Consider the following 11846-nt stretch of genomic DNA (forward strand, 5'->3'; position numbering starts at 1 on the left):
ACTCCAGCATTTAACTCTGTGTACTGCTTCCCAGGTGTGAGTCAACCTGCAATAGCGGTTTATTTTGTGGGACTACAAGGTGCAGCATCCAGTGTCATCGATGTAAGTTACTCATGTGCTCCAATAATAGAGTAAATGTTAAAGGTGAAAGAGGACACCAAAGGATGGGGATAGCCTGAAGGGATCCTTTCCGTTTATATTGGTTGTCCAGCATCTTTCCTCTGCTTGAGAGTTATGGTGGACATGGGCTGAACGGGAAGTGGTTAAGGGTCCACATAAGGTCCTACCAATACTTAATGGTGGAGCACTTGTTTTATTTGAAGACACGCGGTGTTTGATTACACATTATCAGAATATTGGGACTTTTTTCTACGTTTTTTTCAATTTGGACTTGATTTGGGATTATATGTTGATTTTTTTACACATTTTTCTTTATTTATGTACTCATTTGTAATCAATGATGGTTTGGCATGGCATCTTATATATGTTTATCTGTACACAAGTTATCTGATTGTTTTGCCAGCAGCATACATTGTATTTTTCACTTTTTGCACAAATTTTTTGCCATTTTTTACCTTTTATGCTCTATCCTTCCCCAGTAGCATCCATTGGCCAATGAGGATATGTATGGCTAGAGGGAAATAGAAACTACCGTCTGCTGCTGGTCTGGAGCAAAGGCGGGAGGAAGGCAGATTAAGCTCCATTTAGTGCCATTCTTGTCATTGACTGCATATTGTAACAACTGCCCATTTGTTGCCCATATGTTGACATGTCTAAATGTTTGTTGACCAAGTACTGTAATGCTTGACCATTTGCTGTCCAGTATTTGGAGAATTTTTTTGTGTCTTTTTTTTTTTTTTGTACATTAACCAGTACACGCCCGGCCAATAGCCAAAAGGCGGCCGGCAAAATGTACTGCATTTCCGGGTTTGACGCCAAATGGCGTCCTCCCGCACATGCGCAGTTTGTGCTCCTGCAGAGCCACGCAGTCTGTCACCGGCCGTGTACCTCGGACACGGCCGATGACAGATCTGAGTATCGGCCCCCCTTGCCGGTACCATGTGACCTGCTGTGACCAATCACAGCAGGTCACATGACAGTTGTATACAATGGATGGCTTCATTCATGCCATCCATTGTATACTACTGTCTAGCTGTGAATGGTCACAGCTAATCACATGCACATGTCATGTGATTAGCTGTGGCCAAATCACAGCTAAGCACAAAAAAAAACCCCTGAATGAATCGATGTCATTCAGGTAAATGCTTGCTTATAGCAAAGTATTTCTTTGCTATAAGCAAATTGTGTAAAAAAAAAAAAAAAATACTGATCACTTCCCCAAAGTAGTACAATGTTACTATGGTAACATTGTACTACTTTGGACATAGTGAAATATGAAAAAAAAATCTTAAAAAAAAGAAAAAAAGTAATACAAAATTAAAAATAATTAAAAAAAAAAATATATATATATATATATTTTTTTTTTTTTCATACTGTCACCAGTCAGTGTCCCTGATCACCGCCATGCCAGTTATATGAAGACGCTGTACTGCACTGGTGACAGTATGTAAAAAAAAAATAGTGAAAATAAGTTTTTGCATTTTTTCATTTTCCGAAAAATTATGACAAAAAAAATACAACTTCAAAAAACTCGTCATGCCTCTTATGAAGTACGTCGGACTGTCTACTCTGCAAAAAGGGGTCATTTGGGGGATATCTGTACTGTTCTGACATTCTTGGACCTCAAGAAATTAGATTGGCTGTCAGTACTTCAGGACTGATCAATATTCAGATCTATACCATAGTTTGTGAACTCTATAACCTTCCTACAAACTAAAAAATACATCCTAATTTGGGTTATTTTCACCAAAGACATGTAGCAGCATACATCTTGGCCTAAATTTATGAAGAACAATTATTTATTTGCAAACTTTTATAACAGAAACAAAGAAAAACCTGTTTTTTTTCAAACTTTTCAGGTTTTTTTTTATAATTTAGCAAAAAATAAAAACCCCAGAGGTGATTAAATACCACCAAAAGAAAGCTCTAATTGTGTGAAGAAAATGATAAAATTTTAGTTTGGGTACAATGTTGTATGACCATGCAATTGTCATTCAAAGTGTGAGAGTTCTGAAACCTGAAAAATGTCCTGGGCAGGAAGGTGTAAAATTGCCCAGTATTCAAATGGTTAACCAATCCTCTCCAGGCCAATTTTCAGCTTTCAGTGTTGTCACACTTTGAATGACAATTGCGCGGTCATGCAACATTGTACCCATAAAAAAAAAATTGAAATTGTTTTCACACAAATAGAGCTTTATTTTTTGTGGTATTAATTCACCACTGAGTTTTTGGGGGGGTTTTATGCTAAATAAACAAAAAAAGACAGAGACTTTTTTAAAAAAAATGCGTTTTTCTTCGCTTCTCTTATAAATTTTGCAAACAAATAACCGTTCTTCATAAATTTAGGTTAGAAATGTATTCTGCTACATTTCTTTGGGGAAAATAACCCAAATTAGTGTATATTATAGAGTCTACAAACTATGGTATATATCTGGGATAGCAATAAAAGTGAGCGCTCTATGGAGTAAGCTGCTGGACACTCAAGGAAACCAAACTAAAGCCTTATAACAAATACAAATAAATAGTGCAGCGCTACAAATGTAATGCAATTTGATATGCAAATTATAAACTAAATGACTATATGTACAGTAAAACAGTCCATATGTAAAGAAAAATAAAATAAAATATAGAAAAATGAATAAATGTTCCGTAATGTCGCTAAAGACGAATGGATAATCTATATAGTGCGCTCCTAATAATCCGTGATGATGTTCCAAGTAATGTAGAGAGATTGTACACTCACCAGATGCACAAAGTAAATGTGCATTGAGTAAAATCCACAGAAGCCTCCTTTAGGGTCTGGTCTGGGATAAGAGAAGATATCCTCCCCCTAGGTGGTTGGTCTGGTCAGGAACACACGGAAATGATCCTCCCTCTAGGTGGGTAGTGGTGGTGGGAGCACACAGAATGGTAAGGAGAAGATCCAGCTGGCCAGAGGTCCCCTTAAGGGATAGGTGGGTGCAGGTTGCCTGGATACAGGATCTCCCTTCTCTGGAATCCTTAATGTTGCTGGATCAGGCAGGTGCTATGAATAAATAACTCCACCAGGGGGAGTATAGGAAGTACTCATAGTGTAGTAATTAATGAATATAGCATTTATTAAAGAAAGTAACCATGGTAAAAAAACAAATAAAATCCACTTAAAATGAATGCAGGTTAAAATAGCAGTATGCAGCACAATGAACATTGCAGAGTATGACACCGGTGTGCATCGGACTAACCGTCCAGAAAGTAAGATGGCCGCCGGGCCTCCACGTGGCTCCGACGGCTTAACGACACACCGTCTTGGCCACTCCTATGTTCATTGTGCTGCATACTGCAAAATGGCCCCAAATGGCCCATTTTTATAAATAGAGAGTCCAAGGTATTTAGTGAGAGGCACAGCAAATTTTTTGAATTTGTAATTTTTTGTCACTTATTTTAAAAATGAAGAAATGAAAATAAAAAATAAATTTTCTTTTACATATTGTCACCAGTCAAGTAAAGAATTATTATTTAACTGGTGTGGCAGTGATCAGGGACACTGGTGACAGTATAACAAATACAAAATTAGTTTAATTTTTTTTTTAATTTTTGCTATTTTTTTCTTTCTTTCTTTTTTCCTTTCCTTTTTACTATTTTCTCCAACACACTGTGACTAGAGCAATACAATGTTACCATAGTAACATTGTAATACTCTGGGCAAGTGATAAGGAATTTGTTTTAATACATTATGATTACTTATACCAATGTATTTCATTGATATTAGCAACTATTTTTCCTGAATGAAACTGATTCATTCAGTGTATTTTATTGTGGTTAGCTGTGATTGAACAAACTAACAGACAACATTTGGCACAACATATTTACATTAAACAAAGGGATAAGCCCCATCAGTCAGGTGGAACAATTATTTGCAAATACACACTGTGCCTCAGCTGCTGCTCTAGTGACTCCCACTCAGGGTTAGGAGACTCCCATTGCCCAAGGAGCAAAGCAATAGCTATAGCAACCTCCTCAGGGATGGTGTCAGCAGAGGGGTTTTCAGGTTATTGAATTTTATCCAATAAGGTAATAGTTTCAAAGACTTCCCCAGAGATAATGTCAGCAAGGGAGTTTACGGATTCTCAAGTCTGCTCCAACAAACTGTAAATGGGAGCTTCTTTGACTGCCATGGAAGGCTTCTTCAGAGCTTTCTCCCAAAACAATGTAAGTCAGTCTTTTGGGTGCCCTTATCTCCCTTCTTTCGCTAGACTTCTCCTGAGGGGAAGCACCCTCTGCCTCTTCTGGGTTTAGGAGTTTGACAGCTTCCTGGCTTTCAGATTCTGTTAAAAAATCCATTGGGGAATCAATTTTAAATTCAGGGAGAAGGAAGTCTCCAAGATTGAAGCTTGACAAAGAAGTGGGCTCAGCAATGCCTGTAGATATGGTCTCCAAAGTAGATGGAATTTCTGGATGGAAATTTGTAGAAGGGGTAGTTGAACTTGAGGCAGGGATGGATGCCAAAAGGCCATCTTTTATAGCAGTGAGAAGTGATCACCAGTCTATTCCCATTTCCACCCCCTCTTCCTTTTTATTCCCCTCCTCCTCTGAGACTGGGAAGGGCTGAGGAGGAGATGGGGAGATCTGGGAGCCTGTGTCCCTGCAACAGGTGGTTCATCTATCTGGATTAGGACTCACACAACATCAGATAAAGGCAGAAGATGATTGCAATGTCATGATTTGACTTGGCCTTTCTTCCCTCTGGGCAAATCTGATAAACAAGTAGATCGGGTAACTTCTGACAGACAATGAACGGTTGAGTTTTCCAGCAAGCTGCAATTTTATGTTTCCCTGGGATTCTCAGGTTTCTTAATAACATTTGATCTCCAGGGTACAGTTTGGTGGAGTTTCACCTTGGTATCATAACATTGTTTATTTCTCTTTTCTGCTAATTGAGAGGCTTGCCAGGCTTCTTCAAGAACTCCAACTGATATTTCAGTATTTCAACATGCCCTTGATGTGATAAAGGGGTTAAGTGATCAGGAGCAGTGACAAAGGCCAGGTCCACAGGCAACTCAACCTCCCATCAAAACATCAGATGATAGGGGGAAAATCCTGTGGCATCATTCTCAGCACTGTTATAGGCATGTACCACTGCAGCAATGTGTTGTTTCCACTGTTGCTTCTTCTCCAACAGCACAGCGCTCAGTAGTTCTGGACTTTTTGATTCCTAATAGGATCAATAATTCCTTAATCAGTTTGCATTCAAAGTCTCTGCCCTGATCTGAGTGGATTCTCTGTGGAAGCCCATAGTGCACAAAGAACCTTTCCACTAACACTTTGGCCACAGTAGATGTTTGCTGGTTCTTTGTAGGGAATGCCTGAGCATATCTACTGAAGTGATCTGTCACTACTAGGATATTCCCCTGTCCACTAGAATCGAGTTCCAGACAAAAGAAATCAATACACACCAACTCCATTAGTCCTTGGCTCTGGAGGTGGCCCAAGGGGACAGCTTGTTTTTGTAACGTCTTCCTTTGTATACAGCTAAGACAGGTGCAACAATACTCCTCCACTTTGGATATCATAGGTGGCCAATAGAACCGGTCTCTCACTAGCAAGTAGGTTCTTTCCTGCCCCAGGTGCCCATGGTCATCATGCAATGACTTCAGCACCATTTTCCTGAATTTTGTGGGTAGAAAGAGCTGCCAAAGATCTTCACTTCGCTCCAAGGGGCTCCTTCGGTAGACCACCCCATCCCTCAGTTCCAATCTGTCCCAATCCTGATGGACAACCTTAGCATCAAGGGGATCTTCCACCCACAAGAGCTCGGGTTGCTTCTTCATAAGGGCTCTTGATCCTGAGCTTCTTTCATATCCTTGGTGGTAAGCTGTGATAACTCTTCACCTTTCAACTAAGATGTGTTGCAATAATATGGTGGGATGCAGGCCCTCTGGGCTCCCACCACTGTAGCATATGCCATGCCTTTGGCTATGTACTCAGCTCCTTGACTCATAGCCTGTACCTCCTCAGGGGATACCTGCAACCAGTCTGGTCCAGTGGTATGGTGGTCATGGGCTCTTCTACATAGTGTATCTGCATCCTTATTCCCTGCTCCAGGTCTGTATTTCAGACTGAAATGAAAGCCAGATAGCGCAGCCAGCTATCGGTGTCCAGTGGCATCTAGTATAGATGTGATGAGCACATAGGTTAGGATATTATTATCCATCTTCACAAGGAATTCAGCCCCATATAAATAATCCTTCAACTTGTCCACCACGGCCCACTTCAAAGCAAGAGACTCCAGCTTATATGGCGGATAATATCTTTCAGTGGGGCAGAGGCTCTGGCTCTTAAAAGCCACAAGTTTCAGTAAACCAGCATGCTCTTGGTAGAGAACTGCCCCTAGTCCCTCACGACTGGCGTCCACATGAAATTCATTTGGCTTGGAGGGGCCGGCATAAGCCAGCATGGGGGCCTGCATCTGACATCGCTTAAGCTTGATGAAAGAGTGCTCACACTGCTGAGTCCACTGACTACTGATGGGCTCCCGAGGTCTATGAGGCCCTTTCTTGGGAGGGTTCTTGTTTGGCTCACTGGTTTTGCCCTTCATATTCATCAAAAGGTCAGTGAGGGGTGCAGCTGTCTTCGCAAATCCCTCCACAAACTGATGATAGTATGAGCAGAATCCCAGGAATGACCTGTGATATTGTTGGGTCAAGGTCAGGTAGTCACTGCTTCAATCTTACTTGGGTCTGTAGCCACCCATTTTGCAGAGACCACATGGCCCAGATAGGTGATGGAATTCCTATAGAATTGGCACTTTTCCAGAGACAATTTCAAGCCTTCGTTGGGAATACTTTGGAACACCTTCTCTAGCCACTCTTCATGCTCCTCTAAAGTTCTTCTGAACACTATTACATCGTCTAGATAGACAAGAACCTTGATTAGATTCATGTCTCCCATCATGTGCTCCATCAACCTCTGGAAAGTGGCAGGTGCCCGGATAGGCCTTGGGGCAGACAGTCAAATTCAAATAACCCTAATGGGCTGAAAGATGTTTTTTTCTCTGTCTTCAGGGATAGGGATTTAGTAGTATTTACTCTTCAAATCCAGGACACTAAACCATTTGGTTCCTGATAGACACTGCAAAGCATCTTCGGGGAGATTGTATATTGGTCTGGGATTGTCCTCTTATTTAGGGTTCTATAGTCAATACACATCCGGACTCCATGATTCCAGAATAATCCCAGCCTTCTTCAGTTCGTCCAGTTGATCTCGAAGTCCCCTACCTAGGGGGACTAGTCAGGCCAGGGGCCGGGGAGGCAGAGAGTCCATGAAGCAGTGCCCCCTTGAGTGGTTGCGTCAGGGGTGCTCTTAGTAACACATGGGGGTGGGATCCCAAGTGTGAAAAGTGCACGTCACTGTTCAAAACACTCTTTCTGCACTGTGCCTTTTGGGGCTAGGCCTTTTGGCTAAGTCCAGGGCAATTTTTTTGCTACAGGCCTCAGGGCCTAGCCAGTGCACAATTGCACGACCACTTATTTATTTATTTATTTATTTATTTCTCCCACGTTTTGTCACCTTTAACTTTTGTGTGTGTTTTTTTCTCACTAAGATGATAGGATGTGGGTGCTTGGACCTGCCCTGAAGTCTAGGGGGAGGATGCATGGCCATCAGGTTCCTTCCTCCCCTTTCCCTAAGGGGTCTCTCTTCGGGAAAGCCCCTTGACCTAGTACTTGGTGGTCAGCTTTGGCTAGCCACAAGGAAAGGGGTTCGCCAGGCCTTTTGGCTAGATGGACCATGTGGAAACCTTAGTCCCTGTCAGGAGCCTTGCGCCCCGGGGAATCAGGGTAGAGGTCCTACCCCTTCAGGGGGTAGACTATAGCACACTCCGAAGTGCCCTTTTTTCTGTTTGTGTTTTACACTTGCATGCTTTTGTTCACTTACTGTTTTTTCGGTTTTTTCGCACCTCCGTGGACTTTAAACAAAAAAAAAAAACGTGTTGCTTCAGTTGGCACTGCTATATGCTGGCCAGCTTGTACAATAAACTGCAATGTAGATGTATCTCAATGATGGCAGCTGGGAGAACTAGGCCGCAAATTGAGTCAACTATATATAGTGTTCACAACTATGTGTAGGTAGATGGCTGAGGTGGAAAGCTGTCAGTATTCACTTGGTTAGTGGGTGCATGGGTCTCTCTCACCCGATTAAGTAGTCCTGCAGATTGTAGCTGTTTGCCTTTCTCTGCAAACAGGGAGAGTCCACGGACTCTCCGTCTCAGTCTCGGCATCCCATCTGGTCTGCTGCTGTCAGATTGGCCTGCTGGGCAGCATAGCAGACTGAGCATTCAGTAGGCTCTTTCCGCTCTTCCTCTTTCTCCAACCCTGGCTCCGCAGCCTAGTTCAGCACTTCAGCAGTCAGCATATTTCCTTCTCCTTCAGTCTCTCCCCATACTCTCCTGGCTGATCTCCCGGGCTTTGATATTTATATGCCCCACATGTTACCTCTTTTGGGAAATGTAGTCCCTGACTGCCTTACTCACCAGCTAAATCCTGCTATACGGCATACAAGTTCCAGAGAGCTGTTCTGTCCATATGAGTGACGCTGAATGGTAGACCATTGCCATCGAATGTCCACTTTAATGTACTGCAAGTAATCACATTTCAATGGGTTACACTCCCCCCCCACTTGAAATCTTTGAAAAGGACTGCTCACTTAGATAGCTGCTTCCCAGGAACTTTCCCTCTTGTCCATAGTAAGAGGCACCCCTTTTGGGAGTTTTAAATTTCATCACTGACATCACATGGAGTGCACTGTAAAGTGGCTAGAACCTGCTTTTTACAGAGGAGTTATCACAGTACTGATTATCATTGCTGTTACTGTTTTCTAATGCCATTACTTATTGCTGATTACTAGGTTTACTCTAATTTAGCTGCATGGAACTCCATTCTACGCTGCTGTGAGACTGGTGATCATATGATCTAGTGAACGGTGATTGACTTGATCCTTTCATTTATATGCATACTGCTATTTACTTCGACCCATGACAATATATTGGGTTCCCTTACCACTAACCAGTCTAGTGTTTGCTTTTTGATACTGAACCTTAGTTGTGTGCAGGATATCTATACTTGTGCTTCCAATAGCAGTGCAGTATACAGATGTTTAACCTGGTGTATCAGTGGAACTGAAGTTGTTCTCAGACGTTGAGGCAGAAGAACACAGAACCCAATCTACCAATCAGCTCCTGCGGAGGTAGCACTACAGACATGTGAGATGGGGAAACAGCTCTCATTGTCTGAACACTGTTTGTGTGGAGTAAATTAAATGTTTTGACTGACATTCTGCGGTTTAGTCACAAGATGTCACTGTTTTTCTAACACAGCCTCAGACTGCATAGATATTTCTATATTCATGAAGAGGTGGGGTTTTCACACAGAGTTTAGAGAGAACAGGAAGAAGAGAGAGAAGCCATGTTTAGAGGATGGTGACTGAAGGAGCTATGTGAGCAGAGAATCTGATGGCATCCAGGTGTAAGAGCATCCCTCAGTAACCAGAGCTGCAGCTAAGTGAAGCTGATGGTGTCCAAGACCCTGATCCTGTTCAGAGAAAGGAAGATTGCTTCCAGGAATGCTGATGAGAGCAGAGGAACTAAGCAGCATATACTGCGATACCGCATGCTTGTTGGAGAGACATTTGTTCTGTTTAGAGTCACCAGCGGATGCTAAGCAGACCCGGGTCGGTAAGATCGTGCACGCACCTCATTTCAGTGTTGGCGCCTTGAGACTGAGTCCAGGCCTATAGTTACTTAGTTAGGGTCTCTATTTGTGTCAGGCCACAAGTGTTGTTACTGATTATTGGAAGAACTCCACAACTTAAAGTGACATTTCACATTGGAGAGCTGATAAAATCCTACAAACAAACGCCACACTGGCGTTTTGCTCAGAATGAATACTCAGGCACATGCTACAGGACCAGTTATGGGAGAGGGAATACTGTAGATTTGTGTAAGATTGTAAGCTGTTGTGCTGCACCGCAGGCTAGCCCATACCATACACCCATTGATTCTTGCTCTTTTAGGGTAATAACAGGTAAGGTGTGGCAGCTTAGTTGTGCCTGCCAGTAGGTAAATTACTACACCGTCTACCATCATCCAGCAGGAGGCGCCGTGCTGTGCAGCACAAGGGTCTCAGCCTTCGGGCTGGGTGTATGTATGTTTATTGTATGTTTCCAGCATTTGTGGTTGTGTTTATTTGCCACATCTAAGTAAAATTCTGTTTTGGCAAAAGCTGGTGTTGGGGTTGCCTTCCTGGTTCTTGACTTCACTGTATCCTGGGAAGCCCACCCCGGTACACGGCTTAAAGACAAACAATCTCTAAGGCTCGGGATGTTTGGAAAACACTTCTGAACGATGGAAACTGACTGCTGTAAAACGTAGGTTAAAAAAACCTCTGTTTAGCCGTGGTTGCATGCCGCGTTTATGCGCGTTCATGTGCGTTTGCGTTTAGAAGCGTTTTTTAAAGATAACCTCAGGAGACCTTCCAAAATGCCCAGAATGCACTGAAAAACAGTAAAAAATTAACTATTTCAGACATTTTGAGAGACTATTCAGACTGTTTCAGACGTGTTGAGATGACTTATCTTTCTGGTTGTATTCACTATGGATCCCATCATGAGCATAATGCGCACGTTCTACCATTTTTTCCTTCACGCGAAACCTGGAACTGACTGCGCTGGAGTGCTAGGTCCATTTGAATACATGGAAAACACTTTGCATGCATTTCTAATGATGAAAAAAGGCTCTGGACAGCATCTAGATATGGATAGTTAAAAAACGCTTCTAAACGCAAATGCTTATAAACACGGTTAGCCGCGTTTACAAGCGTTTGGCTTTTGAAACGCTGATAAAATCTACTCCAGGACACAAGTTTGGTGCTTTCAAAAAACGAATGTAAACTCAACTGCCTGTAAACGACTGTAAACGACGATGTGTGCATGAACACATAGGAAAACAATAGGGAGAGTTCAGGGGCAGCTGGAAAAAAACGCAGAAAAGCTCCTGAACGTGAGTTTATCAGCTGCAGTGTACATAAACCCTAAGGGCTCACGTACACTGCAGCTGATAAACTGAGGTTCAGGAGCAATTTAGCGTTTTTTTCAGCAGCCCCTGAACTCCCTAATGTTTTCTTATGTGTCCATGTACACATCGTCGTTTACAGTCGTTTACAGGCAGTTGCAGTCAGTTCCAGGTTTCACATGAAGGAAAAAATGGTAGAACGTGCCGCATTATGCTCATGATGGGATCCATAGTGAATACAACCAGAAAAGACAGGTCATCTCAAGTTCTCAACACATACTGCTCTCTCTGCTTCTGCTCTCTCTATTTCTCTCAAAATGTCTGAAATAGTTAATTATTTACTATTTTTCAGTGCATTCTGGGCATTTGGGAGGGTCTCCTGAGGTTATCTTTTAAAAACATTTCTGAACGCATAAATGTGGCTAACCACGCATAAACGCGGTATGCAAACGCAGCTAAACTGTTTTTTAACCTACGTTTTCCGGCAGTCAGTTTCCATCGTTCAGAAGAGTTTTCCAAACGTCCCGTGTACATGAGCCCTAACTGCAGCTGACACTTTTTAGGCAAAGAAACATTTTATTTTTTCTTTTGGGATAAAAGGTTTGAAGCAGTATTTAGCCCATAGGCAAACATTTATTATATTGCAGCTTTCCAATTCGTAGATGCGGTGACTGCATTTGTTTTC

The sequence above is a fragment of the Staurois parvus genome, unplaced genomic scaffold, assembly GCF_062004578.1.
Source record: "Staurois parvus isolate SC_StPar_1 unplaced genomic scaffold, SC_StPar_1.0 ptg000989l, whole genome shotgun sequence".
Lineage (NCBI taxonomy): Eukaryota > Metazoa > Chordata > Amphibia > Anura > Ranidae > Staurois > Staurois parvus.